The sequence below is a fragment of the Sus scrofa genome, chromosome 6 (genome assembly GCF_000003025.6).
Source record: "Sus scrofa isolate TJ Tabasco breed Duroc chromosome 6, Sscrofa11.1, whole genome shotgun sequence".
NCBI classification, from domain to species: Eukaryota; Metazoa; Chordata; class Mammalia; order Artiodactyla; family Suidae; genus Sus; species Sus scrofa.
Window position 1 is genome coordinate 20,146,489 of NC_010448.4, and position 14,762 is coordinate 20,161,250.

Here is a 14,762-nt window from a genome sequence, read left to right on the forward strand (position 1 = left end):
ATCTTTTGATGCTCTAACTACCTGGTCATTTGTTGCAAAAACTCCTATATATCCTGGATCCCTCACCTCTTGCCTCTTTGGAGCAGTTTCTCAGCATTATCTGGGATGCTATGTCCTGGGCTTGAAATCTTCAGAATGTCTGCCAAATAAAACATAATTCTCAACTTTTAGGTTGTGTGTTTTTTTCAGTTGACACCCTCCAATGATGTTGAGCTAATTTCTAGTTGTGTCTAACATAGCGTCTTCTCAAATTTTTAAAATCATTGTCAGTCTGATCAGTGGGAAAAAAAAAAAAAAGCATGTCTTTTTGTTAGAGTTGCTGACTTTTAAGAGGAGGAGTTTAAACTTTGCTTAAAATCAAATCAAATTATAAAACCAAAAAGTGACTTTCTAAAAACTAGAAGGGTATTACATTATCTTTTTATATATCAGAGTTAGATACCATTACTATTTCTTATTCAATCCAGTTCTCCAGGCTGTATTTTCAAAACAATGTAAGGCTCATTACATATTTCTTTCGTGTATATTGAGGGAGCTTGATTGAGGCACTTTAGCAACCAGTTACCAAATAGCAGCATAGGTCAATGAGTAAATCCACCTCAAGGAGCTTGCGATCTAGCAGAGGAGTCCAAAGAATTTCATTGAAATACAATATTCGAATAATTGTCTAGAGTGGATGCTACTCTGCAGCACAGATGAAAAAAGAATGTAGCTGAAGCTGGAGGTTAGAGACAGCCTTGTGGAGGAGAGAACCAAGCTGAGAAGCAAAAACAAGCATGGACTAGCCAGGTGAAGAGAGGAGGAAAAGGCAGTCCAAGCAGAGGGAACAGCGAGGCAAAGACATTGAGGCATGAACGGACTTGCAGAATGAGGACACTATCAGAAATCCAGCATTTCTAGAGGAAGAGGCAGAGGATTAGCCCAAAACTGCCAGCAAGAGCCCAGTTAGAGGCAAAGCTTTAGGCTCTCTCTTCAGGCTGTAGGAACCATTGATGCTTTCAAGGAAAAATGATGAGATTTGCATTGTAATTACTTATTCCTTCCCTGTGTGAAGACCTGGATAAACAGATGATCAGATAATTACGCCTTTTGGGTGTGTCTATAATATTTCATAGAAATATAAACTGAATGTGGCTGTATCTTAACATTTTTTCTAATCATGGCATTTCTTTCTGCTGTAGTTTCCTGTTACAGCTGTGACAATTTACAGCAAACTTAATGGCTTACAACTATGCAAGTTTATTATCCTACAGGTTCAGAGGTCAGAAGTCTGAAATGGGTCTCATTGGGCTAAAATCAAGATCTCAGCAGGACCTTGTTACTTCTGAAGGCCTCAGAGGAGAATCTATTTCCTTGCCTTTCCCAGCTTCTGAATTCCTTGGCTTATCGCCCCTTCCTCCAATTTCAAAGCCTGCAGCGCAGCCCCTTCACATCTCTCTGACTCCCTCTCTTGTCTCCCTCTTTCATTTATAGAGATTCTTGGGATGAATGTTCCAGCATAATCTCTTCATCGCAAGGCCAGCTGATTGCGATCTTAACTCCTCTGGGCCATGGTAACGCAACACATTTCCAGGTTCCCCGAGGACTTGGATATCTTTGGTGGGTCATTAATCTGCTCATTATACCATTTATCCAACATTAAAAATATTTTTTCATTGGGAGAGGGATGGAGTGGGCGGTTGCGGGTAGCACAGGTAAGCTCATCTACACGGAGGGGATAAACAGCCAGGTCCTACTGTATAGCACAGAGAACTCTATTCATTGTCCTAGGACAAACTATAATGGAAAAGAATGGGTTTTTTAAAAGATCAAAAATTTTTTTCATGTTGTAGTAATGGTACATAAGATTTACCATTTTACCCTTTTTTTAATGAGTACAATTTATGGCGTTAATTACATTCACATTGTTGTGCAACCTTCACCACCATCCTCCTCCAGAACTTTTTCACCTTCCTAAGCGGAAACTCTGCACACATTAAACAATAACCCCCTCATTCTCCCCTCCTCATCAGCTCTTGGCAACCATCATTCAATTCTCCATCTCTATGAATTTGACTCTTCTAAGTATTTCAACCAACATTTATTAAATATTTCCTACATACTAATTATCCTGCCCTGAATTGGGGAATCAAAGATGAAAAAAGTGATGGTTCCTAGTCAGAAAATTCCATCAAGCCTGGAAAAAATTGATTTTTTTTTCTTTGTAGGACTGCACCTGCGGCATATGGAAGTTCCCAGGCTAGGGGTCAATTTGAAGCTGCAGCTACCAGCTAGGGATTGAACCTGCATCCTTGCGGACACTATAGCAGGTTCTTTACCCACTGAGCCACAATGGGAACTCCAAAATAGACAAACTTTAAAAATATAGGTGTTCTCTTGTGGCACAGCAGGTTAGGGATCCAGCATTGCCACTGCAGCAGCTTGGGTTGCTGCTGTGGCTCAGGTTTGATCCCTGGGCCAGGAACTTCCACATGCTGTGGGTGTGGCCGAAAATATACATAGAGTGTCTCCCCTTTTGCCTATAGATCTCGGTTCCAGATCCTTTTACTCTGCACAACCCTGTACAGTGACAGTTTGAGACCATCATTCCAGCTATTGTGGGCTTTGTGTGTGTATGTCAAGTAGAGTTTTGGGTTCAGGGATAGAAATGTCAGTAACTCATGGTTTTGATCTTGCATCTTCCTCTTTTGTGGATCCATTTTAATTATGTTTTTGATAAAGTACATCCTTGAGTGAGTATTAATCTTCAGTCTATGGACAGCAAAACCTGTGAGTTCTGACCTTTCTGAACATGCCTGTATATCGGCCTCACTGTTGAATGCTAATTTGCCTGGATCTAGTGTTCTGAATTCAAGGTCATTTTCCCTCGAAACTTTGAATATATTGCTCTAACATCCAGAGTTTCTAATGAGAAGTCTGATAGCAAGTCTAATTCTTAAAAGTTTCTTTGTCAGTAACCTAGCTGTCCTCTGTGGAAACATTTTGGGTTTCGTTTTTGTCCTTAGGATTATAAATTGGCAGCATCAGGTGTCTGGGCACAGATAATCTTGTCATTTTTCCTGCTTAGAGCTGAGTGAGCCCTTTTAATCTAAAGGTTTATTTCTTCTCTCAAGGGAAATTTTCTTTTATTACTCATTTTATTGCTTACTCTCCATTCTCTCTGATTTCTTTCTGTAGTGCCTGTTGGGTGTTAATAGCTCTAGATCCACCCTGCATGTCTCAGCTTTCCCTTGGTAGGCTCCATCTTTCTGCACCTTGGTGAGACATCCTGCGAGGATCCCTCAGCTTCATCTTCCACAGCAGCCTCACCTGAGCCTCTTTGACTACGTGGCCTACTTACCACGTTCTTCTTCCTTCCTCCCTTCCTTTCTTTCTTGGGCCATACCCATGGCATATGGAAGTTCCCAGGTTAGGGGTTGAATTGGAGCTGCAGCTGCCAGCCTACGCCATAACCACAGCAATGCCAGATCCGAGCCACGTCTGTGACCTACACCACAGCTCACGGCAACGCCAGATCCTTATCCCACTGAGCAAGGCCAGGGATCCAACCCACGTCCTCATGGATACTAGTCAGGTTTGTAACCCACTCAGCCATAAGAGGAACTCCGTCACGTTTTTGCAAGTGTGTGTGTGTGTGTGTGTGTGTATTTGTGGTGCTTTTTTTTTTTTCAGTTTTTTATTTTTTGGCCTCACTCATGGCATATGGAAGTTCCCAGGCCAGGGATCATATCCAATCTGCGGCTGCAACCCAAGCTGAGACAATACCAGATTCTTAACCCTCTGTGCCACAGCAGGAACTCCACAGTGTTATTTTTCAGTTTCCAAAAACTGTTTTTTTTTTTTCCTTTTGCAGCTTCTTCTCTCTGAAAGTATTTATTATAATTATTTTAAAGTTTTTGGATGGCTTCATTAATTCCACTTCTTTGGTTATTAGTTTTTCTGTGGTTGAGTTTGCTGCTTCCTTGTTTGGTATTGCTTTTCCCTAATTTGGTGACTCTTGGCTATCTGTCCATACTTAGAATTGGGAGTCAGGATTAAATATCTCTGTCTGTCATTCTGTCTATTTTTGTAACTCAGAAGTAAATCTTGGGAGCTCCCGTTGTGCCTCAGCAGGTTAAGGACCTGACATAGTCTCTGTGGGGATGCACATTTGATCCTTGACCTTGCTCAGCGGGTTAAGGATCTGGTGTTGCCACAAGCTTTGGAGTAGGTCACAGTTTCACCTCAGATCCATCGTTGCCATGGCTGTGTTGTAGGCTGGCAGCTGCAGCTCCGATTCAACCCCTACTCCATGAATTTCCATATGCCGCAGGTGCAGCTGAAAAGGGGGGAAGAGGAGTTCCCGTCATGGCGCAGTGGTTAACAAATCCGACTAGGAACCATGAGGTTGCGGGTTCGGTCCCTGCCCTTGCTCAGTGGGTTAACGATCTGGCTTTGCCCTGAGCTGTGGTGTAGGTCGCAGACGCGGCTCGGATCCCGCGTTGCTGTGGCTCTGGCATAGGCTGGCGTCAACAGCTCCGATTAAACCCCTAGCCTGGGAATCTCCATATGCCGTGGGAGCGGCCCAATAAATGGCAAAAGACAAAAAAAAAAAAAAAAAAAAAGAAAAGAAAGAAAAAGGGGGAAGAAAGTCAATCTTTGGTCTTCTAAGACAGCCCACCTGTTGGAAAAAGAGGAGGTTGATATATTCTGAGAGGAGTTATCGGGGTCCTGACTTACTTGGAACCAGTTTTAAAAGTTCCACTTCAGAGAGCTCCAGTCAAGGCTTTATCCTGGGGATAAATGACACAGCTGCTGAGTGTCCAGTATTTGTGGGAGAAGAGGGCTGGCTCTTTTTTTTCCCCTTTCTTTTCTTTCTTTACTTTTTACTGAAATGCAGCGTGTATACAGAAAATTGCTCAAATTTAACCCATCCTTGTCATCAGCACCCACATCAAGAAAGAGAACATCCCCGACATCCTGTGTTCCTTTCCCGTCACTGCCCCTCCAAGGGTGACTATCCCGACTTCTATTGCTGTAGATTTGTTATCTTTTTTTTTTTTTTTTTTTTTTTTTTTGTCTTTTGTCTTTTGTTGTTGTTGCTATTTCTTGGGCCGCTCCCGCGGCATATGGAGGTTCCCAGGCTAGGGGTTGAATCGGAGCTGTAGCCACCAGCCTACGCCAGAGCCACAGCAATGCGGGATCCGAGCCGCGTCAGCAGCCTACACCACAGCTCACGGCAACGCCGGATCGTTAACCCACTGAGCAAGGCCAGGGATCGAACCTGCAACCTCATGGTTCCTAGTCGGATTCGTTAACCACTGCGCCACGACGGGAACTCCAGATTTGTTATCTTTATTAAGATGTTAGCATCAATCTTTTTTTTGTGTGTGTGTGTGTGTGTGTGTGTGTCTTTTGTCTTTTTGTTGTTGTTGTTATTGCTATTTCTTGGGCCGCTCCCGTGGCATATGGAGGTTCCCAGGAGGGGTTGAATCGGAGCTGTAGCCACCGGCCTACGCCAGAGCCACAGCAACGCTGGATCCGAGCCGTGTCTGCAACCTACACCACAGCTCACAGCAACGCCGGATCGTTAACCCACTGAGCAAGGCCAGGGATCAAACCTGCAACCTCGTGGTTCCTAGTCGGATTCGTTAACCACTGCGCCACGACGGGAACTCCAGCATCAATCTTAATTAAAACAGTGGAATCATACAGTGTGTACTCTTATATCTGTCTTCTTTCACTTTGCCTGTTTGCAAGCTTCGTTCACATTGTCCAGCGTGGTTGTGGGTCTATCATTCTGGTGGGTGGAGAGCATTCCATTTCATAAACATGTGTTTATCTGTTCCTCCTCCAGTTGATGTACATTTGGGTAGTTTTCAGTTTGCAACCTCTCTCAAGGGAGCTGCTATATATCTTTTGATGGACATTAAATAGTTTTTTTTTTTTTTTTGGAGGGGGCATTGCTGAATCATAGGGTAGATGTATGTGGGCTTTAGTAGACACTGCCAGCAGGTTTCCAAAATGGTTGTCCTATTTATGTTTCCACCAGTGGTCTATGAAGGAATTCCACTTGCTTCATAGTCTTGCCAACATTTTTCTGTCCTTTTCATTTTAGCCATTCTGGTGGGTGGTATTGCATTTTGGGTTTAATTTGCATTTCCTTAATGACTAAAGAAGTTGGGAACGTTTTTATCATTTTCCCTGGTCTTTTTTTTCCCCCCTCAGCTCTTATTACAAAAATGTTCACATTCAGAAAAGTTAAAAGAATTGTATAATGGACACTCATGTACCCAGTACTTAGATTCAAACAACTGTTTTGTTGCTGTGGTGGTGGGTTTTTTGTTTTTGTTTTTTTTTTCAGTTTGCACCTGTAGCATATGGAAGTTCCCAGGCTAGGGGTCGAATCGGAGCTGAAGCTGCTGGCCTACAACCATAGCCATAGCAATGAGTGATCTGAGCCACACCTGCGACCTATGCCACAGCTTGTGGCAATACCAGATCCTTAACCCAGTGAGCAAGGCCAGGGCTCGAACCTGCATCCTCATGAATACTGGTTGGGTTCTTAACCCCCTGAGCCACAACAGGAATTCCAAGCTGTGTTTTTAAAACTGCCATGGTCTTCCTTCTGGCCACACATTACAGATCTTCCTCAGCTTCTGATGAGGTTATATCCTGATAAACCCATCATAAGTTGAAAATCTCACAAGTTGAAAATGCATTTAATGCACCTAATCTACCCACGTCATAGCTCAGTCTAATCTGCCTTCAGTGTGCTCAGAACATTATTCTACAGTTGGGCAAAATCATCTAACACAAAGCCTATTGTGTAATGAAGTGTCGACTGTCTCATGTAACTTCTTTTTTTTTTTTTTTTTTTTTTTTTTTGCCTTTTCTAGGGCCGCTCCTGTGGCACATGGAGGTTCCCAGGCTAGGGGTCCAATCGGAGCTGCAGCTCCTGGCCTCCGCCAGAGCCACAGCAACTCGGGATCCGAGCCATGTCTGCAACCTACACCACAGCTCACGGCAACGCTGGATCCCCAACCCAATGAGCAAGGCCAGGGATCGAACCCACAACCTCATGGTTCCTAGTCGGATTTGTTAACCACTGCGCCATGATGGGAACTCCTCATGTAACTTCTTGAAAACAACACTGGAAGTGGAAAACAGAGTGGCTGTCTGTGTATGGGTGGTTTACCCTTGTGATGGTGTGGCTGGTGGGGAGCTGGGGCTGCCACTGCCCAGCATCAGGAGAGAGTATCTTACCACCTACCACCAGCCTGGGAAAAGGTTGAAATTCAAAACTTACTTATGATTTCTACTGAATGTGTGCCATTTTTGCACTGTGGCAAAGTTGAAAAGTTGTAAGTAGAACCATCATAAGATGAAGACCATCTGTACTGCGGCTCACATGGAAAACAAACACATCCTTTTCCAAGAGTCCTCCAGAGTCCTGTCCCATTACATCCGGATCAAGCTCTCGGAGAGATGCCTTTTTGTTTAATCTTGGGTTCCCTGTGAAGCTGCTAGTGGACTTCCCCCTAGACGCCTCAGAGGCCCTGATATCTAGCTGAGAGGAGCGATGAGGCAGGCCCTTAAGAGTCTCAGAGAGATTCTGGCACAACCGAGAGGGCTCTGAAGCACCATCTTAAGTCTGAGACATAAACTTCTGCCTTGCACTCAAGGCACCAGATCCCCTGGGATAATATTTTACTAGTGATGCCCTCTTAGGATGCTCCACATTCTGATTTTGTCTACTTGTTCCCTCTGGGTATTATTTAACTCTTCCTCAAACCCTCCTCTCTCACTCCCATATTTCTCATAAAGTTACGTCTAGAGGCTCGATTGGATTCAGGTTTACTGTTTGGGCAAGAATGCTTCACAGGTGATTCAGCATACATTCTACCGCCTGACGTCGCTAGGCATATAGTGTCAGGTTGTCCTGCCATGAGCGTGTCAGGTCTGATCACTTCCGTAGGGTGGTGACCATCAGCTCTTTCCATTGTAAAAGTGTGTCTTCCTCTTTGCGATGAGCATGTACTTTGGGGGGCCTTCCAAAAATCTGTGCCACTTCACAAGTTCACATCATCCTCGCACAGGGGCCGTGCTCATCTTTCTGACAACCTCTCGATTCTACCCTGTGCTGGAGAAGCAAGCCCCGACTTGCTCTCATGAACACAGATGTTCATCTCTCCCCCAGTACCTCCTCCTGCTCCAGGTATCTGTTGCCTGAGCTTAGAATATCCCTGAAATGCTCTAGTTTTCTTGGTAGTATTTTTTTCTATCCCTGTTTGAGCTGTGTTTTTCTTTGCTCCAGTTTTTCTATCAATCTGATCCCATCTGCTTTCTATCTCACAAGGAATGCATGTATAACCTGCTTTTCTGGTGGCACTCTTTATAGCTTTCCTGTGTTTTTATGGGTTTCATGTAGAGATATAAAATACCCACCAAGAGACAGAAGGTGGCATTTCAGGAGAGGGGAGGCAGGAAGGAGGGTGGTATGTGTGGTTGTGTTCAATCAGACATCTCCAGCCAATCTTTGCTTTTTGGGAAGGTTCATTGTAGGGTAACGATGAGCAAGTATCAGAGGATGAAGATGGAAAGCATATTATTACAGACTGCATTGTGCCCCTCCTCTGAATTTATATATTGAAGCCCTAAGTCCACAGCACAACTGTATTTGGAAATATAGTCTTTGAAAAGGTAATTAGGGTAAAATGGGTTCATAAGGGTGAGACCCTAATCCAGGATGACTGGTGTCCTTCTGGGAAGGAAACATCAGGGATACGCATGCACAGAGGAAAGGCCATGTGATAACACAGCAGGAAAGCAGCCTTCTGCAAGCCCAGGGGAGAGGCCCCAAGAGATGCCAATCCCAGTGACACCTTGATCTTGGACTTTCAGCCTCAGAATTGTGAGGAGACCTGTTGCTTAAGCCCGCCAAGTCTGTTGTATTTTGGGATGGTGGCCTTAGCAAACAAATACACAGGTCATGGAAAACACATATGACTTATCAAGAAGTTTAGAATTTATTCAATAACCCATGGGAGCATTGGGTTGTAGGCAAGGGAGTAACAGGATCAGATCTTTGGGGTAAAAGGATCACTACGGGAAAGTGCGAAGGAACTTAGGAGGAAGGAGAGCACAGAGGCAGAGGAAAACCAGTCAGGAGGCATTTTGAGGATACAGGTGAGCAATGACGAAGGCTTGAACAAAGGTAATTTTGGAGACAAAAGTATGACAAAAAGAATCAGCAGGATCTATTGAAAGGCTAGATATGGGGAGGTGAGAGAGGAAGTGATACTGAATTCTTCCCTTGGATAGTGACTGTGGTGGACAGTATTTGTTTTCTCCCAGCATCCTCCTTTCTAAAAGCATCTAGATTGTCAGCAGTTGGCCTCCAGTCTCCCCTGTTGTGCAGCCCATGTGCTTTAGGGACCCTGACCCCATGCCACCTTTAAAGATGGGCCTTGAGTGACTTAACTAATTAGTTCTGGATCTTATAGTTCTTGGCTCAGGAGTGAGCTTATAATCTAAACCTACCAGTGATGGTGAATGTCAGGACTCTGTTGGGACTGAATGCTCTCCTTGCTTGGACAAGAACAAAGGTCCTTGGTAACTTAAGTGGCAAACATCTTGTGACCTCAGGGGAATAGCCATAGCTGAACATGAGCATGTGCAGAGCAAAGCAAAGATAGATTCTTAGTGACCTCCTTGGGCTGTTGGACCAACCAATCATGAAGTCCTGCGCTCCAGTTTTGGAGTCTAGAATCTCTTGTCACCTAGGCAGGTTTGAATTAGATTTTTCTGTTACTTGCCATGTGAAAATTCAGGTAAGCAGACAGCTGGCAGAGGCACTAGCCAGCATATGCAAGGCAAAAGGAGGCACCTGTTCAAAAGAAGAAAAATTTGATTCTGAACTTCCACGATCACACATCTTTACTCAGAGTTGATCCTTGGGTCTAGGATGATCCTTCCTTGCATTGGTGGGCCTGTAAGAAAAGTCCTACTCACTCTCAGAGGCCCCATTCTGGCGCCTCTTCCTTGGCAGAGCCTTTGTAAACCCCTGTTCTGTCCAGGTCAAAATCCATCACTCCTTCTGAACTTCCACGAGATTTCAGACACAGATCTATCTTATCACCTCATGCTCCTGTTCCCTTTACTGGGCACCAATCTCCTTCACAACCCAGAACATGTCATTTTATTCTACATGTTCACATCAGCAGCCCCAGGGCATCTAATAGGCATCTGAACATCTTGATGAATAAATGACAGCTGTTCTTCCCCCATATTCTCCTCAGACGAACTCCACTCCACCTGAAATGGGAGAAACTCTGGCTATCAGACCATGGCTTAAATTATATAATAAATTACCAGAAAAAGGTATATATATATATATATATATATATATATATATATATATATATATAGGAATGGGAGGAAAGGGTATTTTTATGGAGCTGAGAGCACAGAAAAGGAAAAGTTGGATTAAATGAATTACCCCTATTATAATGATGCTATATCTGCTCCTTTGCCAAGTTATGAGGGTGACACACACAGAGACAAAATCTCTGAATATATAAGATGGATTTACGATTTCTGCTGAAGACTGTGGGAAGAATCTAAAATCAGCACTACCCACACAGAAGGTCGCATCATGCCCATCAATTTATTTTGATCTCATTGAAGGCGTTTTGAAGCAGCGCTCAAGAAATAGCTCAACCGAAAAGAACACTTACATTATGTAAAAATGAACTCTGGTGATTTAAATCCATTAACCTTACATAATAAGGTTGCAAACATAATACTGTAATTTCAAAATTAAAAAATTTTAAGACTTTGAACTCCTCAGAAAGAAATTCTAACTGAATGTTTGCATGGAAAAGTAGAAAGATAATAATTTATCATCGTCAAGGGCATTTAGAAACTTGAATTAGGGCTGGAGGCAAATGTAGCCAAGCCCTGATCAATGACGACAATAGTGAATGATGATAGTTATTTCACAAAAGTTCACTGAGTGCTTTTGCTAGGCGCCAGGTACTGTTTGAGATGTTAAGGATACAGCAATGAGGAGTTCCCGTCGTGGTACAGTGGGAATGAATCTGACTAGGAACCATGAGGTTGCACGTTCAATCCCTGGCCTTGCTCAGTGGGTTAAAGATCTGGCTTTGCCAGGAGCTATGGTGTAGGTTGCAGACGCAGTTTGGATCCTGCCTTGCTGTGGCTATGGCGTAGGGCAGCAGCTACAGCTCCAATTAGACCCCTAGCCTGGGAAACTCCACATGCTGCGGGTGCAGCTCTACAAAGACAAAAAGACCAAAAAAAAAAAAAAAAAAAAAGATACAGCAATGAATAAACACAGTACAAATAATGCTGATAAGGAGGATGTTTAATGAGCCCTTACAGGGGCCAGGCCCTGAGCTAAGTGCTCTTCATAAACTGGCTCATTCATTCCAAATGAATTCACCAAAACTCTTGAGCTGGTATCATAGAATCCCCATTTCATAGATGCAAAATCTAAGCTTCCAATAGATAATTCGCCTGAGTCACGGAGCCAATTAAAGTGATGGAAGTTTGACCCAGGCTTGTCGGATCCCAGAAGTAACATAGCAATTGAGAATAAATGGCTGTTAGAAATGTGTCATGGGTGAGAGACTAAGCCATTTTAAATCTTATCTCCTTTTTTTTTTTTTCTGTCTGCGCCTTCAGCATGGAAAGTTCCTGGGCCAGGGACTGAAACTGTGGCACAGCTGTGACCCCAGCCGATGCAGTGACAACACCAGATCCTTAACCCACTGCACCACAGCGGGAACTCCAAGCATTCCAGTTTTTACAGTTGGTATAAAGATCAAATTCAATACTATTCCACCAAACATTAACGAATTTAAATGAGCAGAGCCCAGTCAATGAGTTTTCATCATGGCATTAATAATAACTGAAGCTCAAGGATTTAGAAATGTTAAATATGACTGAACCTGTACCTTGGCAAAGTATTTTTAAGCACTTCAGTCAATGTTTTCAATGTTTTACTGCTACCACTTGTGACTGTTGTAATAGCTGCCCCACTTGTACTATTAGTTACTTAAAACTGATCCGTTGTTTTTATTTCATGTTTTAAAAGAAAATATCACTACTACAAATAACCACAAATTCATTCAATAAATACTTATGAAGTGCCTACCACACACTAGGCAGTGAGGATATAGCAAAATAAAATCCCTGTCCTCACGGAGCTCATGTTCTAATAGGGGTGACAATAAGCAAAATGAATAAGTAAAATACACAGGACATTAGAAGTCAGTGCTGAGGGGAAAAGGGAGGGAAATACTGGGTGTCAGTGGGGGAGATTAAAATTGTAGATGAAAGAGTTCCTGTCATGGCTCAGTGGTAAAGAACCCGACTAGTATCCATGAGGATGCAGGTTTGATCCTTGGCCTCACTCAGTGGGTTAAGGATCTGGCATTGCTGTGAGCTGTGGTGTAGGTCACAGACGCAGCTCAGATCTGGTGTGGCTGTGGCATAGGCCAGCAGCTGCAACATCGATTCGACCCCTAGGCTGGGAACTTCCATGTGCTGCAGGTGTGGCTCTAAAAAGACAAACAAACAAAACAAAACAAAACAAAAAACAAACAAAAAAAACCCAAAAAATAAATAAATAAAAAGACAAACACACACATAAAAATTGGGAGTTCCCAGTGTGGCTCAGCAGAAACAAGTTTGACTAGCATCCATGAGGATGTGGGTTCAATTCCTGGCCTCACTCAGTGGGTTAAGGAGCATAGACACGGCTAAGGTTAAGGCCATAGACATGGCTCGGATCCCACATTGCTGTGGCTGTGGTGTAGGCCGGCAGCTAACAACTTCGATTCGACCCCTAGCCTGAGAACCTCGATGAGCCAGGGGTTCGGCCCCCAAAAGGCAAAAATAAATAAATAAAATAAATTGTGGATGGGGCGGCTAGGGAAGGCCTTGTTGAGACTGCTTCATTTATTCAAGGTGACTTCTGAGGAAACACCTGAACAGGACCAGCCATGTGTAAATCCAAGCGAAAGACATTCTAGGGAGTAGAAGAGACAGTGGAAAGCCCAGCGGAATGAGAGTGCCTGAGGTTTTGAAGGAACAATAAGGAGGTCATAGACAGAAGCAAGGCTAGATAGGAAGCACCAGTAGCTGCCAGCCAGAGATGATGGTGTGGCCTGGACCAGCATGATGGGCAGTGGTCAGATTCTGGAAAAACTATGAAAGTAGAGCCAGTGTTTGCTGATGGACCAAGTGAGGGATCAAGGAACAGCCTAAAACTTCTGGCCGAGCAGGTGACTGGGAGGGTAGAGTCCAATGCATTTCTTTCTTTCCTGCCCCACCCCTCATGTGCCCTTCCCCACACCCTGGATCTGCATTTCTGTCACTGGCATCACAGCCTCCCCACTGTGAGAAATTCTTCCCCAATGGAAGAACTTTAGAAAGCACTGGGATTCAAAACAAATTTAAAGCTGCTGGTGGTTTTGCTTTATGCTGCACAGTTCCACAGGTCTAAAATTGCGCAATCTTGAAATGACTGGCGAGGAAAAGCTACTCTCTTTTTTCAGGGATTCAGTGGACATTTTTCAGAAGACTGAAATTCCATATATTGCACATTTACTGAATATAGTCTGAAGATTATAAATATACGGAAATTCTCTTTGGTGTAATTCTGGTGCATAGATTGGTTGGCTAGGTACTAAGGAACACCAGCTTTCATAGAAAAAAAGAAGCATTACTGGCTTTTATAATTTAGGCTGTAAACCGATCTGTACTTGATAAACTATGTGCCACTTTTGTCAATGAATTAGTGCAAATGCTTAGCATCATAAGCTCAGACTTACACTCATTTCATTTTTTTTAGCTTATTCACTTATTAGGTCGAGGAGACAACATTAAGTAGGGTAAAAACATCAAAGCGATGAATAAGAGTTTCACGATGAGCCGTGACATTAAATTAGAAAAATAAGGTACTCTGATTTTATCTCAAACATTGGTCTGTTACCTTAGTATCAGAATAACTGTGGTATTTGAGTTTAAGCCAATATTCTAGTCTCTGAACAAAAATAATGCCTTCCTTTGGCACTGATAGATCATGAAGCATCCATCTCAACCGTATCGACATCAAAAATAGCTTACTATCCTTGTCAGCAAATAACACACATTGCCTTCAATTAGACAAATTAACTTATATTTCCATCCAAACTATGTCCCGTACTCTAGATCCATTTCATCAGAGGCATTATAAGTTTTGGCTATAAATTAGGTTTATTTTTGTATTGAATAGGAGAGCAAACTAAACATTGAAAATATGATACAGAAAAAGACTCTTGGGTAACTCCCACAAAATAGAGAACTAAAAATTCAAGGCTGGTTTCTCCACTGGGCTGCAGCCCAGCCCCTTCAGTGGCTCCTAGACTCCATGAGTGCCAAACCAGACTCATCTTCTGCCTCCAGCTGCCCATATTCCTGTACTCTGCACATCTATTTGTGACACCTCCATCCACCTAATCAACTAAGTTAAAAACCTCAATCATCTCTGACCTTCTCGATCCTTCTTTTCTATATCCATTTACTTGCCAGTTACGGCTCACTGAACAGCTTCCAAACGGGGTTCCCTGTGTCTAATCGCTCCCTGTTCACCCACTGCCAGAATTCTCTACTTAAAGCTCGGATATATGGTATCACTGGCTCAAAAACCTTACACGTTTCCTCCCATTTCCTATGGAATAGGCTAACCCTCTTAGAAGAGCTCTCAAGGCTTC